This window comes from Carcharhinus amblyrhynchos, unplaced genomic scaffold (genome assembly GCF_965287045.1).
Source record: "Carcharhinus amblyrhynchos unplaced genomic scaffold, sCarAmb.v2.hapA chromosome_210, whole genome shotgun sequence".
In the NCBI taxonomy this organism is placed as follows: domain Eukaryota; kingdom Metazoa; phylum Chordata; class Chondrichthyes; order Carcharhiniformes; family Carcharhinidae; genus Carcharhinus; species Carcharhinus amblyrhynchos.
Window position 1 is genome coordinate 257,179 of NW_027649950.1, and position 12,949 is coordinate 270,127.

The window sequence follows — 12,949 nt, forward strand, 5'->3', positions numbered from 1 at the left end:
CTGTATTCTGAAGCTGCTGTTGCGAATCTGAGTGAAAATCCCTTGACACCTATTCGAGGCTCAATGAAGGAATATTTTCAGGCTGCTTCCTTTGAAGATGTGCGCTGCAGACTGTTAGGTGTCCTACGCTGTTGTTCTCTGTGTGTGTATGTGTGTGTGTGTCTGTGTGTGTGTGTTTGTCTCTGAGAAGATTAATTACTATTAGGGCAGGGGATTGTCAGTGCTTTTTTCTGAAGCTGTAATGATGAAGAGATTTTAAGGTTCCAGTGATCAGATCAGAGAGTGCAGCGCTCTCTGTCCGCATTGAGGGGCAAGAAAGCAAGTGACCAGAGACAGCAGCTGAGCAGGGACTCAATATCAACTCCATTCTCATTCAGGAGTTTACAGGCAAAGCATGCCCAGCCAACAAGAGATTAATTGCCTCGTACACTCAGGAGACGGTGCATCCAAAACAAAAACACACACAAAAGCCGGATTTTTGAAAGAGAAAAATAAACTTTTCTTTCTGCACTCACTTCACTCACTCACTTACCCAATCACTCACTCAATCACTCACTTGCTCACTCACTGACTCAATCACTCACTTGCTCACTCGCTCACTCACCCAATCACTCACTCACTCCCGGCACGTTGGCCCAGTGGTTAGCTCTGCTGCCTCACAGTGTCAGAGACCCGGGTTTGGGTTACACCTTGGGTCTATGTGGAAGTTGCACATCCTCCCCATGTCTGCGTGGGTTTCTTCTGGGTGGGTCCGGTTTCCTCCCACAGTCTGAAAGACATGTTGGTTAGGTGCATTGTCCACGCACATTTCTCCCTCAGTGTGCCCAAGCAGGCGCTGGAGTGTGTTGACTGGGAGGGGGGGGGGGGGTGTTTCACAGTAACTTCATTGCAGTGTTAATGTAAGCCTTACTTGTGACACTAACAAATAAACTTAAAAAAAACACAGCTTTTTTTTTTACAGAAGTTATCTGAAGTCTCTATCTGTTCAAAGGCTTGATGCTTTATCTGACTGAAGAATTTGGGGACTAACAGATGTGTCCACATGTTAATTATCGGCAGTTGTGAGTTATTCACAGTACTAGCTCTCCAAAATAAAGTCTTCTTAATGAAACATACCTGTAATTGGTGTAATTACACCAATAGATCAATTGTTCTCACAACCCACTTAACGGCTAAACTATACAGACAGGCTGCCAAATTAAAACTTTTTTTTAAAAAAAAGTCCATAGTTCAGTTTTACAAAGGAACTTCGTTATTTTTTTTCTCTCTCCCTTTTTGGTTGTGATGTTTCGCAGATGTGCAAGCCAGATGATCTGAATGTTGAGAGGACATGCTGTCTGTGCGGTGCGAGTGGGCACCACGTAGCGCCTTGACAATGACATCTCTTGTAATGTGCCCAGCCCTCGCCGAGCCAGAGAGCTGCCTTTCTGCTGCGTGTGCGCCGGGCTGCAGCGTACAGCTGTTGTTTCCGGGATTAGCAGGGTTTAACGTGGAGCACAGATGGATGCAGCGCTATTGTCTGCGGCACTGCAAGGCAAGAGGGCCGAATTTGAAGGATAAACAGTGAGGGTTGATTGAAAAAAAAAATCCCCCTGTTTAGTAAACTCAGCGGATTGACATTGTCCAATGTGGATGAGTGAAAATGGGGCGGTGGTATTACTTGGCATGTCACCGCTATTGTGGGAACACGGCAGACTGGGACAAGGCTTGCAGCTGTTCCAGTCTTTTTGACCAGGCCATTAAAGGCTTAAACAAACCCATTATTATTATTTCCTCTGCTCTTACAACTGCTTCTGTGAAAAGATGCAACAAGCCCACAGCAGCTCCAGCCCTCCTCTCTTGTGCTGCTGGGAAGTAAACTGGACGGGCAGGCTGTTCCCACAGAATGGCTCACGTGGTGAAGCCCCAAAGACAGCTCTTTGTCTCTCTCAGTGAGGCAGCAGTGACATCTTCCCTCACCCCAAACCGTGCGTTCCTGCACTGTACCACAGAACGTGATGCAACTCCTCTGGATTGAGTTACCATCTAACTGTAATTACTTTTTTAAAAAAAAACAACTGCGGGGTGTAGTGCCTAATTACTTAATTATAAATTACATATTGAAATTGATATGCGCTCAGGTACTACAGAGTTAGCAGTGCATTGACTACGGTGATGGTGGGAGGCTGTATCTCTGACTGGGTTAACCCTTAGGCACCTCTGCACAAGATTCGAGTGGACTTTCAGATTTGCACCAGACTAAAGGTTAAAACTATCATTTTGCCCAGATGTAGATGAGGCACGACATGTTTACTCAATAAATGTACTCATATATTTCCGGGCCTTTTAATAATGTCTACCTCAGGTGCTGCTCCACAGTCTGGTCACATGTAGGACACTCATACATGGCAAAGGTCAGATCTTTCCTTGTTTCTGTCTCAGAGTCTGTAATGTGCTTGGGCTTTTAATGCTAGCATTACAATCCAAGAGCAGGATAAAAGGGTGCTGTGTGATTATAGTATTTGAATTTCCTTGTTTCGCATTTGTGCCATAATTTTCAGTATTTCTGGATTTTCCTGGAAGATTTTCCTGAAGATTGGAGGAGGCATTCCATCATTCGCAAGGCACTGGTCCTCTGCACCTGATCCAGTGCGGGTGGTCTAAATCTGCCGGTGGGACCTCCTCCGAAGAGGGAGGGATGCTCAGGAGGGTGGGTGGGCATGGTGAGAGTAGACAGTCTTCTAGATGGGCGGCACGGTAGCACAGTGGTTAGCACTGCTGCTTCACAGCTCCAAGGTCCTGTGTTCGATTCCCGGCTCGGGTCGCTGCCTGTGTGGAGTTTGCACATTCTCCTCGTGTCTGCGTGGGTTTCCTCCCACAGCCCAAAGATGTGCGGGTTAGGTTGATTGGCCATGCTAAGAAATTGCCCCTTAGTGTCCAGGGATGCGTAGGTTAGAGGGATTAGTGGGTATAATATGTAGGGATATGGGGGTAGGGCCTGGGTGGGATTGTGGTTGGTGCAAACACGATGGGCCAAAGGGCCTCTTTCTGCACTGTAGTGTTCTGTGATTCTAGACCTGCAAGAGAGAGATATGGGCTCAGTTGGTGCAGGACCAGCGGAGAAATCAAGGGGGAAGTTGCCACTACCCAGCGACTAGCATACTTAGACAACGCAGCAACTGCTTGCAAACATCTGAGGTCTATCCCTTGAACAGGTCGTTGATGGCTCCATTCCATCAGCCCAGGATGAGGCTGAGGAGGACGGATAGATAGAAACATAAAAGCATGAGGAGGCCAATCAACCCTTCAAGTCTGCTCCACTATTCATTACGATCAAGACTGATTATCAACTTCAGTATCATGATCCCTTTAGCCCCAAGAGCTATATCTAATTTCTTCTTGAAATCAGACGTTTTAGCCTCAACTTCTCTCTGTGGTAGTGAATTCCATGCATTCAACACTCTCTGGGTGAAGAAATTTCTCCTCACCTCAGCTCTCCCTTATCCTCAAACTATGACCCTTAGTTCTGGACTCGCATCCGTTGGGAAAAATTCTTTCTGAATCTAGCCTATCTAACCCTGTTAGGATTTTATAAGTTTCTATGAGGTCCCCTCGTACTCTCTAAACGCCAATGAATGCAATCCTAAGCGACTTAGTCTCTCCTCAGAAGACAGTCCTGTCATTCCCAGGAACCAGCCTGGAGTCATGCATTCACAAGATGTGGAGGAACAGAGTTGAGGAGGAACGTCTTCACTCAAAGGGTGGTGAATCTCTGGAATTCTCTGCCCGTTGAAGTGGTGGAGGCTACCTCGCTAAATATATTTAAGTCGCGGGTCGATAGGTTTTTGGTAGGCAAGGGGATTAAGGGTTATGGGGAGAAAGCGGGAAAGTGGAACTGATCCACTTCAGATCAGCCATGATCTTATTGAATGGCGGGGCAGGCTCGAAGGGTTAGATGGCCTACTCCTGCTCCTATTTCTTATGTTCTTATGTGGTGGTGAAGGGGACCTTCAAGATGTGATTCCCATTCCTTGATCACCCGGGAGATGATTGCAATATCCGCAGAGCGTGTCTCGTAGTTGTCATATGCTGTGCCCTGCAAATCTCAGTCTGACAGGGGGGACCCCGTGGAGGCTGAGGAGACTGAGGCAAGACCACAGGCCAGGGGGGATAACTCAGGCAGTGGGTTGGGGGATGAAACTTTGAGGGAGACAGTTCAGGGGAACATTCAGGGAGCAGGAGGGACACGAGGGATGCCTTGACCCAGTTAACCTTCAGCTGGGCATCCAAGCTGTAGAGGCTGGCACAATCCAATGGCAAAGTCTCACTCACAATAAAACTTTCCTTCAGAGCCCAGCCCAGAAACACTGTACCACACAAAAGCCCTCTGCTTGCACGCCTGTGGAACATCTGGCCAGTGTACAAAGCATGCAGCCAGCTCAGCCCAGTAACTTCAACTTAAAGAACATAAAAGTATACCAAACTCAACAGAAACCTCAAAGTAATAAACGCAAATAATATAGAGTCGTAGAGGTTTACAGCATGGAAACAGGCCCTTCGGCCCGACTTGTCCATGCTGCCCTGCAACACTGTCCTGTTGTGCTTAAGGAGCCTTAAACTGACCCCTGTCGGTGTTGTGTCTTGGTGCCCTCACCCTGGCAGCGAGGTTGGAGGCAGACTGCTGACCTTGCTGCTACAGGGGCCATGGTGACCTTGGCAGTGTTCTCTGGTTGCCGGTGTCTAAGTTGGCTTTGGTTGGGAAGCAGCACCCATCTGGGTACTCCTCAGAGGCTGAGGCATCGTCAGATGCTGTGGTTCTTGCCACTGTTGCCCCCATCCAAAGGGCCCTGAGAGGAGCCCACAGACAGCTCACCCGCCAGCGTGAGGTTGGGTTGCACCTCCCCGTTCACCACTAATGGATGGGCACCGAGTAGAGAGATATGGTGCTTCATCCATCTCTCAGACTGACAGTGACCTCCAGAAGTCAGAGCTGGTGTGCTGGCTTGTAGGACAGAGAATGACCACCCTGGAACTCTTGAGAGTGTCCCTGGGGCAGCCCCTCCATCTGAGTCACCATTCTTTCACTGGATGAGGACATGAGCTCGTTGCTCAGGGTCAAGGCCGTGCTCATGTCCCTTATGGACTCCTCAATGACGGAAGCCATGAAATTCATGGATCTCCACCTGAGCTCCCTGCACATCCTGTTGGACATGGAGTAACTTCTGTCCGAAGGGCATCAGCTCATCATTTGCCTCAGACACAGCATGGCCCTGGTCGCCAGCAGTGCCCACATTGTCAATGCCCTGGGACCTCTTTCCCGCTGTCACCTCCTCACTTAAGTGTGATGTGCCCTCACCGTTGTGCACTATCAGCAGAGGTAACGACTTAATGCCCACCGTCTACCTGCGCTGGTGTCTGGTTCTGAGAGACAATGTGATGCAGGTGTGGGAGTAATGTCCTCCTGGGTGCCTAATGAGGGGTGGTCGGGGTCACCTACAGCTGATTGGTTCAACTGTGAAAAGGAGGCGCAACATCAGTGAATTTAATCATCATCATCACGATATATATGCCAGGTGGCCTCACGAGGCAATGGAGAGATACTGCATTGGAATTTCAGTGGTCTCTCTGACTGGGGCATTTCTATCTAATAAGAGGGACTTGTTGACTCTCTGTAGCCACTGCAGACACATCTGGTACCTGCAGTCTTCCTTCATCCCAGGCCCCTGTCTCGGCAGCACTGCAGCAGCGAGCTAGCCTGTGCATCTCTGTCTCTGGTTCAGCCCAAACACACTGGGATTATAGGCCATAGAACCCTACAGTGCAGAAAGAGGCCCTTCGGCCCATCAAGTCTGCACCGAACACAATCCCACCCAGGCCCTACCCCCAGGTCCCTACATATTTTACCCACTAATCCCTCTAACCTACGCATCCCTGGACACTAAGGGGCAATTTCTTAGCACGGCCAATCAACCTAACCCGCACATCTTTGGACTGTGGGAGGAAACCGGAGCACCCGGAGGAAACCCACGCAGACACGAGGAGAATGTGCAAACTCCACACAGACAGTGACCCGAGCCGGGATTCCCCCACCAGCTCAGCACTGCTCCCCATTACTGCAACTTCTCCTAGCGGGGGACAATAGGAAGGCTTATTAGAGTTTCATCTTCCAGATGCCCCCTTCCCCACAGGGGCATTTAGCAGGCCATTTCACTGTGGTACACTTTCCCCTCTCATTCATTGCATCCTACTGTGCTGTCAATCTGGCCTTAGCAGGGCATGCTTCAGTGGCAGTTGCCAGACACACTCAGACCCCAGAGCACCCAGTGGAATGGATACCCAACTATACCTCCCCCCCACAGGCCCATGCCATCGTAACACTTCGATTTGATTTGATTTATTATTGTCACATATTAGCATACAGGGAAAAATATTGTTTCTTGCATGCTCTGCAGACAAAGCATACTGTACATAAAGAAGGAAAGGAGATAGTGCAGAATGCAGTGTTACAGTCGTAGCTAGTGTGTAGAGAAAGATCAACTTAATGCGAGGTAGGTCCATTCAAAAGTCTGACGGCAGCAGGGAAGAAGCTGTTCTTGGGTCGGTTGGTACGTGACCTCAGGCTTTTGTATCTTTCTCCCGACGAAGAAAGGTGGAAGAGAGAATGTCCAGAGTGCATGGGATCCTGGCTGCTTTTCTGAGGCAGCAGAGTCAATGGACGGGAGGCTGGTTTGTGTGATGAACTGGGCTTCGTTCGTGACCTTTTGTAGTTTCTTGCACTTATCCTTGCTGAAGATCATTGAACCTTTTGGGACACCGAAGGCAGGTGCGGTGAACAATGCCGTGCCCACACACAGTGTGTGCTTATTTTGACATCTCTTTTGATGGACTGTGCCTCCAACAGTGTCGCACTCCCTAATCAGGTCCTGGAAAAGAAATTGAACTTTGTGACTCAGAGATGTGAGTACTAATAGCCCAGCTCCAGTTCTGTGTAAGTCAGGCAGGTGGCACAGAGTGGGTAGCATGACATATTCAGTATTGTTGCATCCCTGTTAACTGACAAAAAAAAAGAGACTGGCATTTAGATAGTGCTTTTCACAGGCACCAGACGTCTCAAAGTGCCTTCCAACCAATGGAGTATTTTTGAAATGTAGCCACTGTTACAACGTAGGAGTGCGATCAAGCAAATATTAAATAGGAACATAGGATTTAGGAGCAGAAGTAGGCCATTTGGCCCCTCAAGTCTGTTCTGCCATCCAATAAGTTCATAGCTGACCTCAACTCCACTTTCCAATCTGCCCCCCCCCATATCACTTGACCCCCCCCCTTGTTTATTAAAACTCATAACTCTGCCTTGAGTAAATTCAAGGACCCAGCCACTGTCTGGGAAGAGAATTCCAAGGCTAACGTCACACTCTGAAGGAAAAGATTTCTCCTTATCTCGGTCTTAAAGGAAAGCCCCTTATTCTTAAACTGTGTCCCCCACTTCTAGCCTCCCCCAACAAGAGGAAGTCTCTTCCTGGTATCTACACTATTGAGCCCCCTCAGGATCTTAAGATTACCTCTCGTTCTTCTCAGCTGCCAAGGTCATGGAGCCGAAGTATGAAGACTTACCTAAGCGTCTGGTACCAAGAAGGCATCCTGTAGCAATAATGCTGCAATTGAATGGCCCAGTTGAACACTGATCTGTCTGAGTGAGTGGGCCAGAATGGTTTATCAGAATGTAAACTCATCCCCTGCTCATTGACACACACAGATATTCAGTTACTCAGAAAATAGATGACTCAGTGTTTCAATCTGAAAGGGATTATTTTTTTCTTTTATCATCTTTCTCTATACAAAGTTACTTGATTGTTTTCCATTATTCCACCCTCCAGACCTGTGAGGAGGCACAGCGGGCAGCACAGCTGCTTCACAGTGCCAGGGACCCGGGTTCAATTCCAATCTCGGTCTGTGTGGAGTCTGCACGTTCTCCCCGTGTCTGCGTGGGTTCCCCCCCCCAAACCGGGTGCACCGGTTTCCTCCCACATACCAAAGGTGTGCGGGTTTGGTGGATTGGCCATGCTAAAATTGCTCCTTAGTTTCAGGGAGATTAGCCAGGTAAATGCATGGGGATAGGGTCTGGCTAGGATTGTTGTCAGTGCAGACTCGATGGGCCGAATGACCTCCTTCTACACTTCAGCCAAACCCCACAGGACACATCCCAGCTTAACAATCAGTAGTGAGGCTCCTCGTAATCCTCCGGTTAAATAACTGATTCCATCAGCAAACAACAGAAAGGATCCATTCCTCAGCACCTCACTGTGGGAGCAGTGCATTCTGAGATGCCTTTCGATCAAAGGGAGCGTTGCAGCACATCAAATCTACATCCTACTCACTCTGAAGCCGCTTCCCCCACTCCTACACCCCCTCCCTCCCCCCCCCCAAACCAGTTGCCATGATTCCGAGCAAAGTTCAGCAGCAAACTCCTTTCCGTAAACTCACACGTTTTACTCGCTAAAGTCAAATGACCTTGGGTGGTATGATCTGACAACTTGTCTAGTCGAAAAGAGAATTTTCCTGGTGGGTCTGTTAGCGAATGCTTCTCTGAGATGCTGTACTCCCTGTTGAGTGTGCAGTCAGGTTCAAGTGCTGACTTGTGTTACATTGTAATCTCTGTATTGACAGGTTATGTTTTTTCTTTATTAGCCCTTAAGGCAGACTAGCGCTTGCAAAGGGATGAGAATGTAGAATTCATCTGAGAACTTCCTAGTCATTTTCAATAACATCACTTCTTTTTTTCTGTAATTTTTTTTTTCCTTGGCAGCGCAGTCCCTGGTAGGAACCATCTGTCACTCTGTTTTCAATGCGTTTTTTTTTTCTGAGCCTTCATGCTTGGCAAAGTCACTTTTATCTCCAGAACCTTTAGAAGTTCTGGGGCTTCCTGCCGATCTCGCCTGTGTAAAATATTCTGCACAGCTGTTTGTTTTATTTTATTTGAGATTATCTGTAATCCAAATATAGTCAGTGCGCCTCTGCTTGAAAGACAATGCTGCCGAGCGTTGTGAGAAGGTAATGGAGACTGAAGGGTAGAAAGAATCATTCTCCTTCACAAGAACCTGCTCCTGATTATTACCTAATGTGCCTTCCACGGAGCAACCCAATGCAAGCCCCACGTGTGACAAGGAAGAGCCAGTCACAACTTGATCATATAGAATTTACAGCACCGAAACAGGCCATTCAGTCCAACCAGCCCATGCTATACTGGTGCTACACATGAGCCCAACCCCATCTTGTTTAAGTTTAAAATTAGTTTGTTTATTAGTGTCACAAGTAGGCTTACATTAACACTGCAATGCAGTTACTGTGAAAATCCCCCACACTCCGCAGCCTGTTCAGTCACACTGAGGGAGAATTTAGCACGGCCAATGCATCTTAACACACATCTTTCAGACTGTAAGAGGAAACCGGAGCACCCGAAGAAAACCCACGCAGACACGGGGAGAACGCGCAGACTCCACGCAGACAGTGAGCCAAACTGGGAATTGAACCCGGGTCTCTGGCACTGTGAGGGCAGCAGTGCTAACCACTCTGCCACTCCTGCCTCACTTGATTTGATTTGATTTATTATTGTCACATGTATACAGTGAAAAGAATTGTTTCTTGCACGCTACCCTCCCATCCCGCTCTCCCTCACGGGGCGAATTTTCCCACTGCGCCTGCCACGGGAATCGGAACAGGCGAGGGACGGACCGTGGCCTCTGGCGGGATTTTCCCGGTTTTGGGATGAGCGAGGTGGGAAAATCCCGCCCCCTCCCTGTGTTTGTCTAACAGCCCCTTAAATGATGGTAATAAGTGGCGGAGAAAACCCAAATGGCCTCCTCCTGCTCCCATCTTCTATGTTTCTCTACTATTCATCTCAGATTTTCCTATGGCGCTAAATTTGACATTCAAATCACTCCCCAGCTCAAGGACTTGCTTCCGAATCGTCCTTCGGATTTTTTTACGAGTGACTATTTCTATTTGCATGGCCCCGGATTTTTGTTTCCTCTCGGGACGGAAACAAAACGTCTCGATTGGACCCTTTCATAATCTTAAAGACCTCTTTCAAGATCCCGGTAAATAGTGGCAGTGCCAGGAATAAGAAGTGGTTTTGTTTGTTGCACTGAGCGAGTGTGCCTAGGTCAGATATCATTTAACCAGGCAAACCTGGCTCCGCCTACACAGGCTCAATAATAGCGCTTAACCCAACCTTCAGATAATTGCTTTCCACTCTCCCACACTAACGTGTCATTTACATTCTGAACATTCTCACCACTATAAATAATAATTTTTTTTCTCTCTCTGAGAGAGCGAAGATAGGTGAGGATGCATTTATATAATAGGGATATTGTCTGTGGATGGGAGGCTTGATTTCAGTGCTAGCACTGAAGGCATATTTCTGTGCATTCAAAATATGCATTTAACTACAATTTTATATTATTAGTGAGGAGTGGCGGCGAATGTAGAAAAAAAAATACTGCTTTCAATCATGGAAAACCCAACACCAACAATCGCTTGAATCATTGAGACGGGCGATTTGAAGTCCTTCAGGACACTTTCAGGGTGTCTCCAGCAGACTATAATCAAACAGTCTTGGGTGTTGTTATTTTTTTGGCGGACTTACGCAGAACGGCGGCAGCAATCTTAGCAGAGGCTTTGGAGAAACTGCAGGAAAATTGAACAAGTTCGACCCTGTCCTGTCTTCCAAGTGACAGCCCGCAGAATCGTGGAGTCCTGCAGTGCAGGAGGAGGCCACTCAGCCCATTGAGTCAGCACCGACCACAATCCCACCCAGACCCGATCCCCATGTATTTACCCTTGCCTGTCTCCCTGACTGTAAGGGGCAATTTCTCAGCACGGCCAATCAACCTAACTCACACATCTCTGGACTGTGGGAGGAAACCGGAGCACCTGGAGGAAACCCACGCAGACACGGGGAGAATGTGCAAACTCCACACAGAGAGTGACCCAAGTCCGGAATTGAACCCGGGTCCCTGGCACTGTGAAGCAACAGTGCTAACCACTGTGCTACCGTGCCGCTCAAGATAGGAGAGAATGTAGTGCGGTCAAGTCACAACTAAAGGAAGCATTAGGCCGATTGAGTTACACAGGAACGTACTTTCACCTCTGGGCACTGGGTTCAAAACAACTAGAAATAGGGGCGGCACAGTGGCACAGTTCGATTCCTGGCTTGGGTCACTCTCTGTGTGGAGTCTGAACGCTATCCCTGTGTCTGAATGGATTTCCTTTGGGTGCTCCAGTTTCCTCCCACAGTCTGAAAGACATACTGGTTATATACGTTGGCCATGCTAAGTTCTCCCTCAGTGTACCCAAACAGGTGCCGGAGTGTGGCGACTAGGGGGTTTTCACAGTGCAGTGTTAATGTAAGCCTACTTGTGACTAATAAATAAACTTAAATTTAAAATTAAATATAGAGAATAGGAGCTGGAGGAGGCTATTTGGCACTTTGAACCTGCTACGTCATTCATTATGATCATGGCTGATCACTCAAATCAATACTGATCCCGCCTTCCTCCCATATCCTTTGATCCCCTGCGCCTCAAGGGCTATATCTAACTGCTTCTTGATAACATTCAATGTTTTGGCCTCAGCTATTACAGGTAGTGAATTCCATTGGCTCACCACTCTCTGAATAAAGAAATTTCTCCTTATCTCTGTCCTAAATGGTCTACCCTGTATACTCAGACTGTGATCCCTGTCCCTTGGCACTGCCCTGGCATACTGGCTGTGCCCTGTTGGCATTGTCAGTGTGCGAGGTGGCACCGCCAGTGTGCGAGGTGGGCACTGCCAGGGTGCTAGATGGGCACTGCCAGGGTGCTAGATGGGCACTGCCAGTGTGTCAGGTGGGCACTGCCAGAGTGCTAGGTGGGCACTGCCAGTGTGTCAGGTGGACATTGCCAGGATGCTAGGTGGGCACTGCCAGATGGGCTCTGCCCAGCCATGTCCCCAATCACCTGGGGACTTCAATGGCCTCCGAGCCCTGTGGCATTGCCATCATACCTGGTCTCCCTTGGTGGAGACCAGTGATGATATTCACCAGCCTTGTGCTGCGCCAAAGGGTTAGAAGATCCCCTGGGAGCTGGGGGAACCCAGCGCCAAACGGGCTAAGCGTATTTAAATGGCACCTTAAATATGCTAATCGGCCCAAGGGCGCGATCCAGTTGCACCCGTAGAAAGGGACTGGGACGATTGCAATCTGTTTGGCGCTGGGCGTGAAACCGGTTTTTAAACCCGCACACTATTTTCCAGGATCGGACTGATCTGCGCCAGGCATGGTGAAGCCGGAAAATCGCCCCCGTTAATTCTGTTTCCACAGATGCTGGGTGAACTGTTGAGTACTTCCAGCATTTTCTATTTTTATTTCAGATTTCCAGCATTTGCAGCGTTTTATTTTAGTTCATACGGAACTTTGTTCTGTACGTGAACTTCTTGTACATCCTATCCGGCGTGTAAAATGGAGAGTCTTCCATTTCCTGCAAACAAAATGCTGATCGGAGAATCCCACCTGAGGTCTTTTCAAAATAGCATTTATTTCCTTGCTGCCTTGTATCAATCAGAGTCAACACCATAGCAAGGGCCTGGAGTCACGCGTAGATCAGGTCAGATCAAGAAGGCAGCTTTCCCTCCCCAAAGGATACAAGTGACCCTGTTGGCGTTTTAACAAAGGTTTTGCGGTCGTTTTTATTGATGCCAAATTTAATGGTGGGGTTTGCACTAAACATCTTGAGTTCTCAGTAGCAGTCTCGTAACCACAGAGCTAGCGTCAGAACTTCACTACATGTGGGAATGTTTGACCATGTATATGGGACATGTGGGGCGGGATTTTCCAGCCACGCTCTTCTCCAAGAGCAGAAATTCCCACCCAAGGTCAATGGATAGTTCTGTCCCACCCAGTACGATTCCCGGGGAAATTCCCTTCGCGGTATTGTGT

The 12,949-nt window shown here is 48.3% G+C and overlaps 1 protein-coding gene across 1 annotated transcript in view; it reads left to right on the forward strand.

Moving 5' to 3' along the window:
- The window catches only part of LOC145338879 (transcription factor SOX-5-like), a gene marked incomplete at its 3' end in the record, with an annotated part of 172,861 nt that overhangs the window by 144,062 nt on the left and 15,850 nt on the right, over nt 1–12,949 (forward strand). The window lies entirely within an intron of this gene.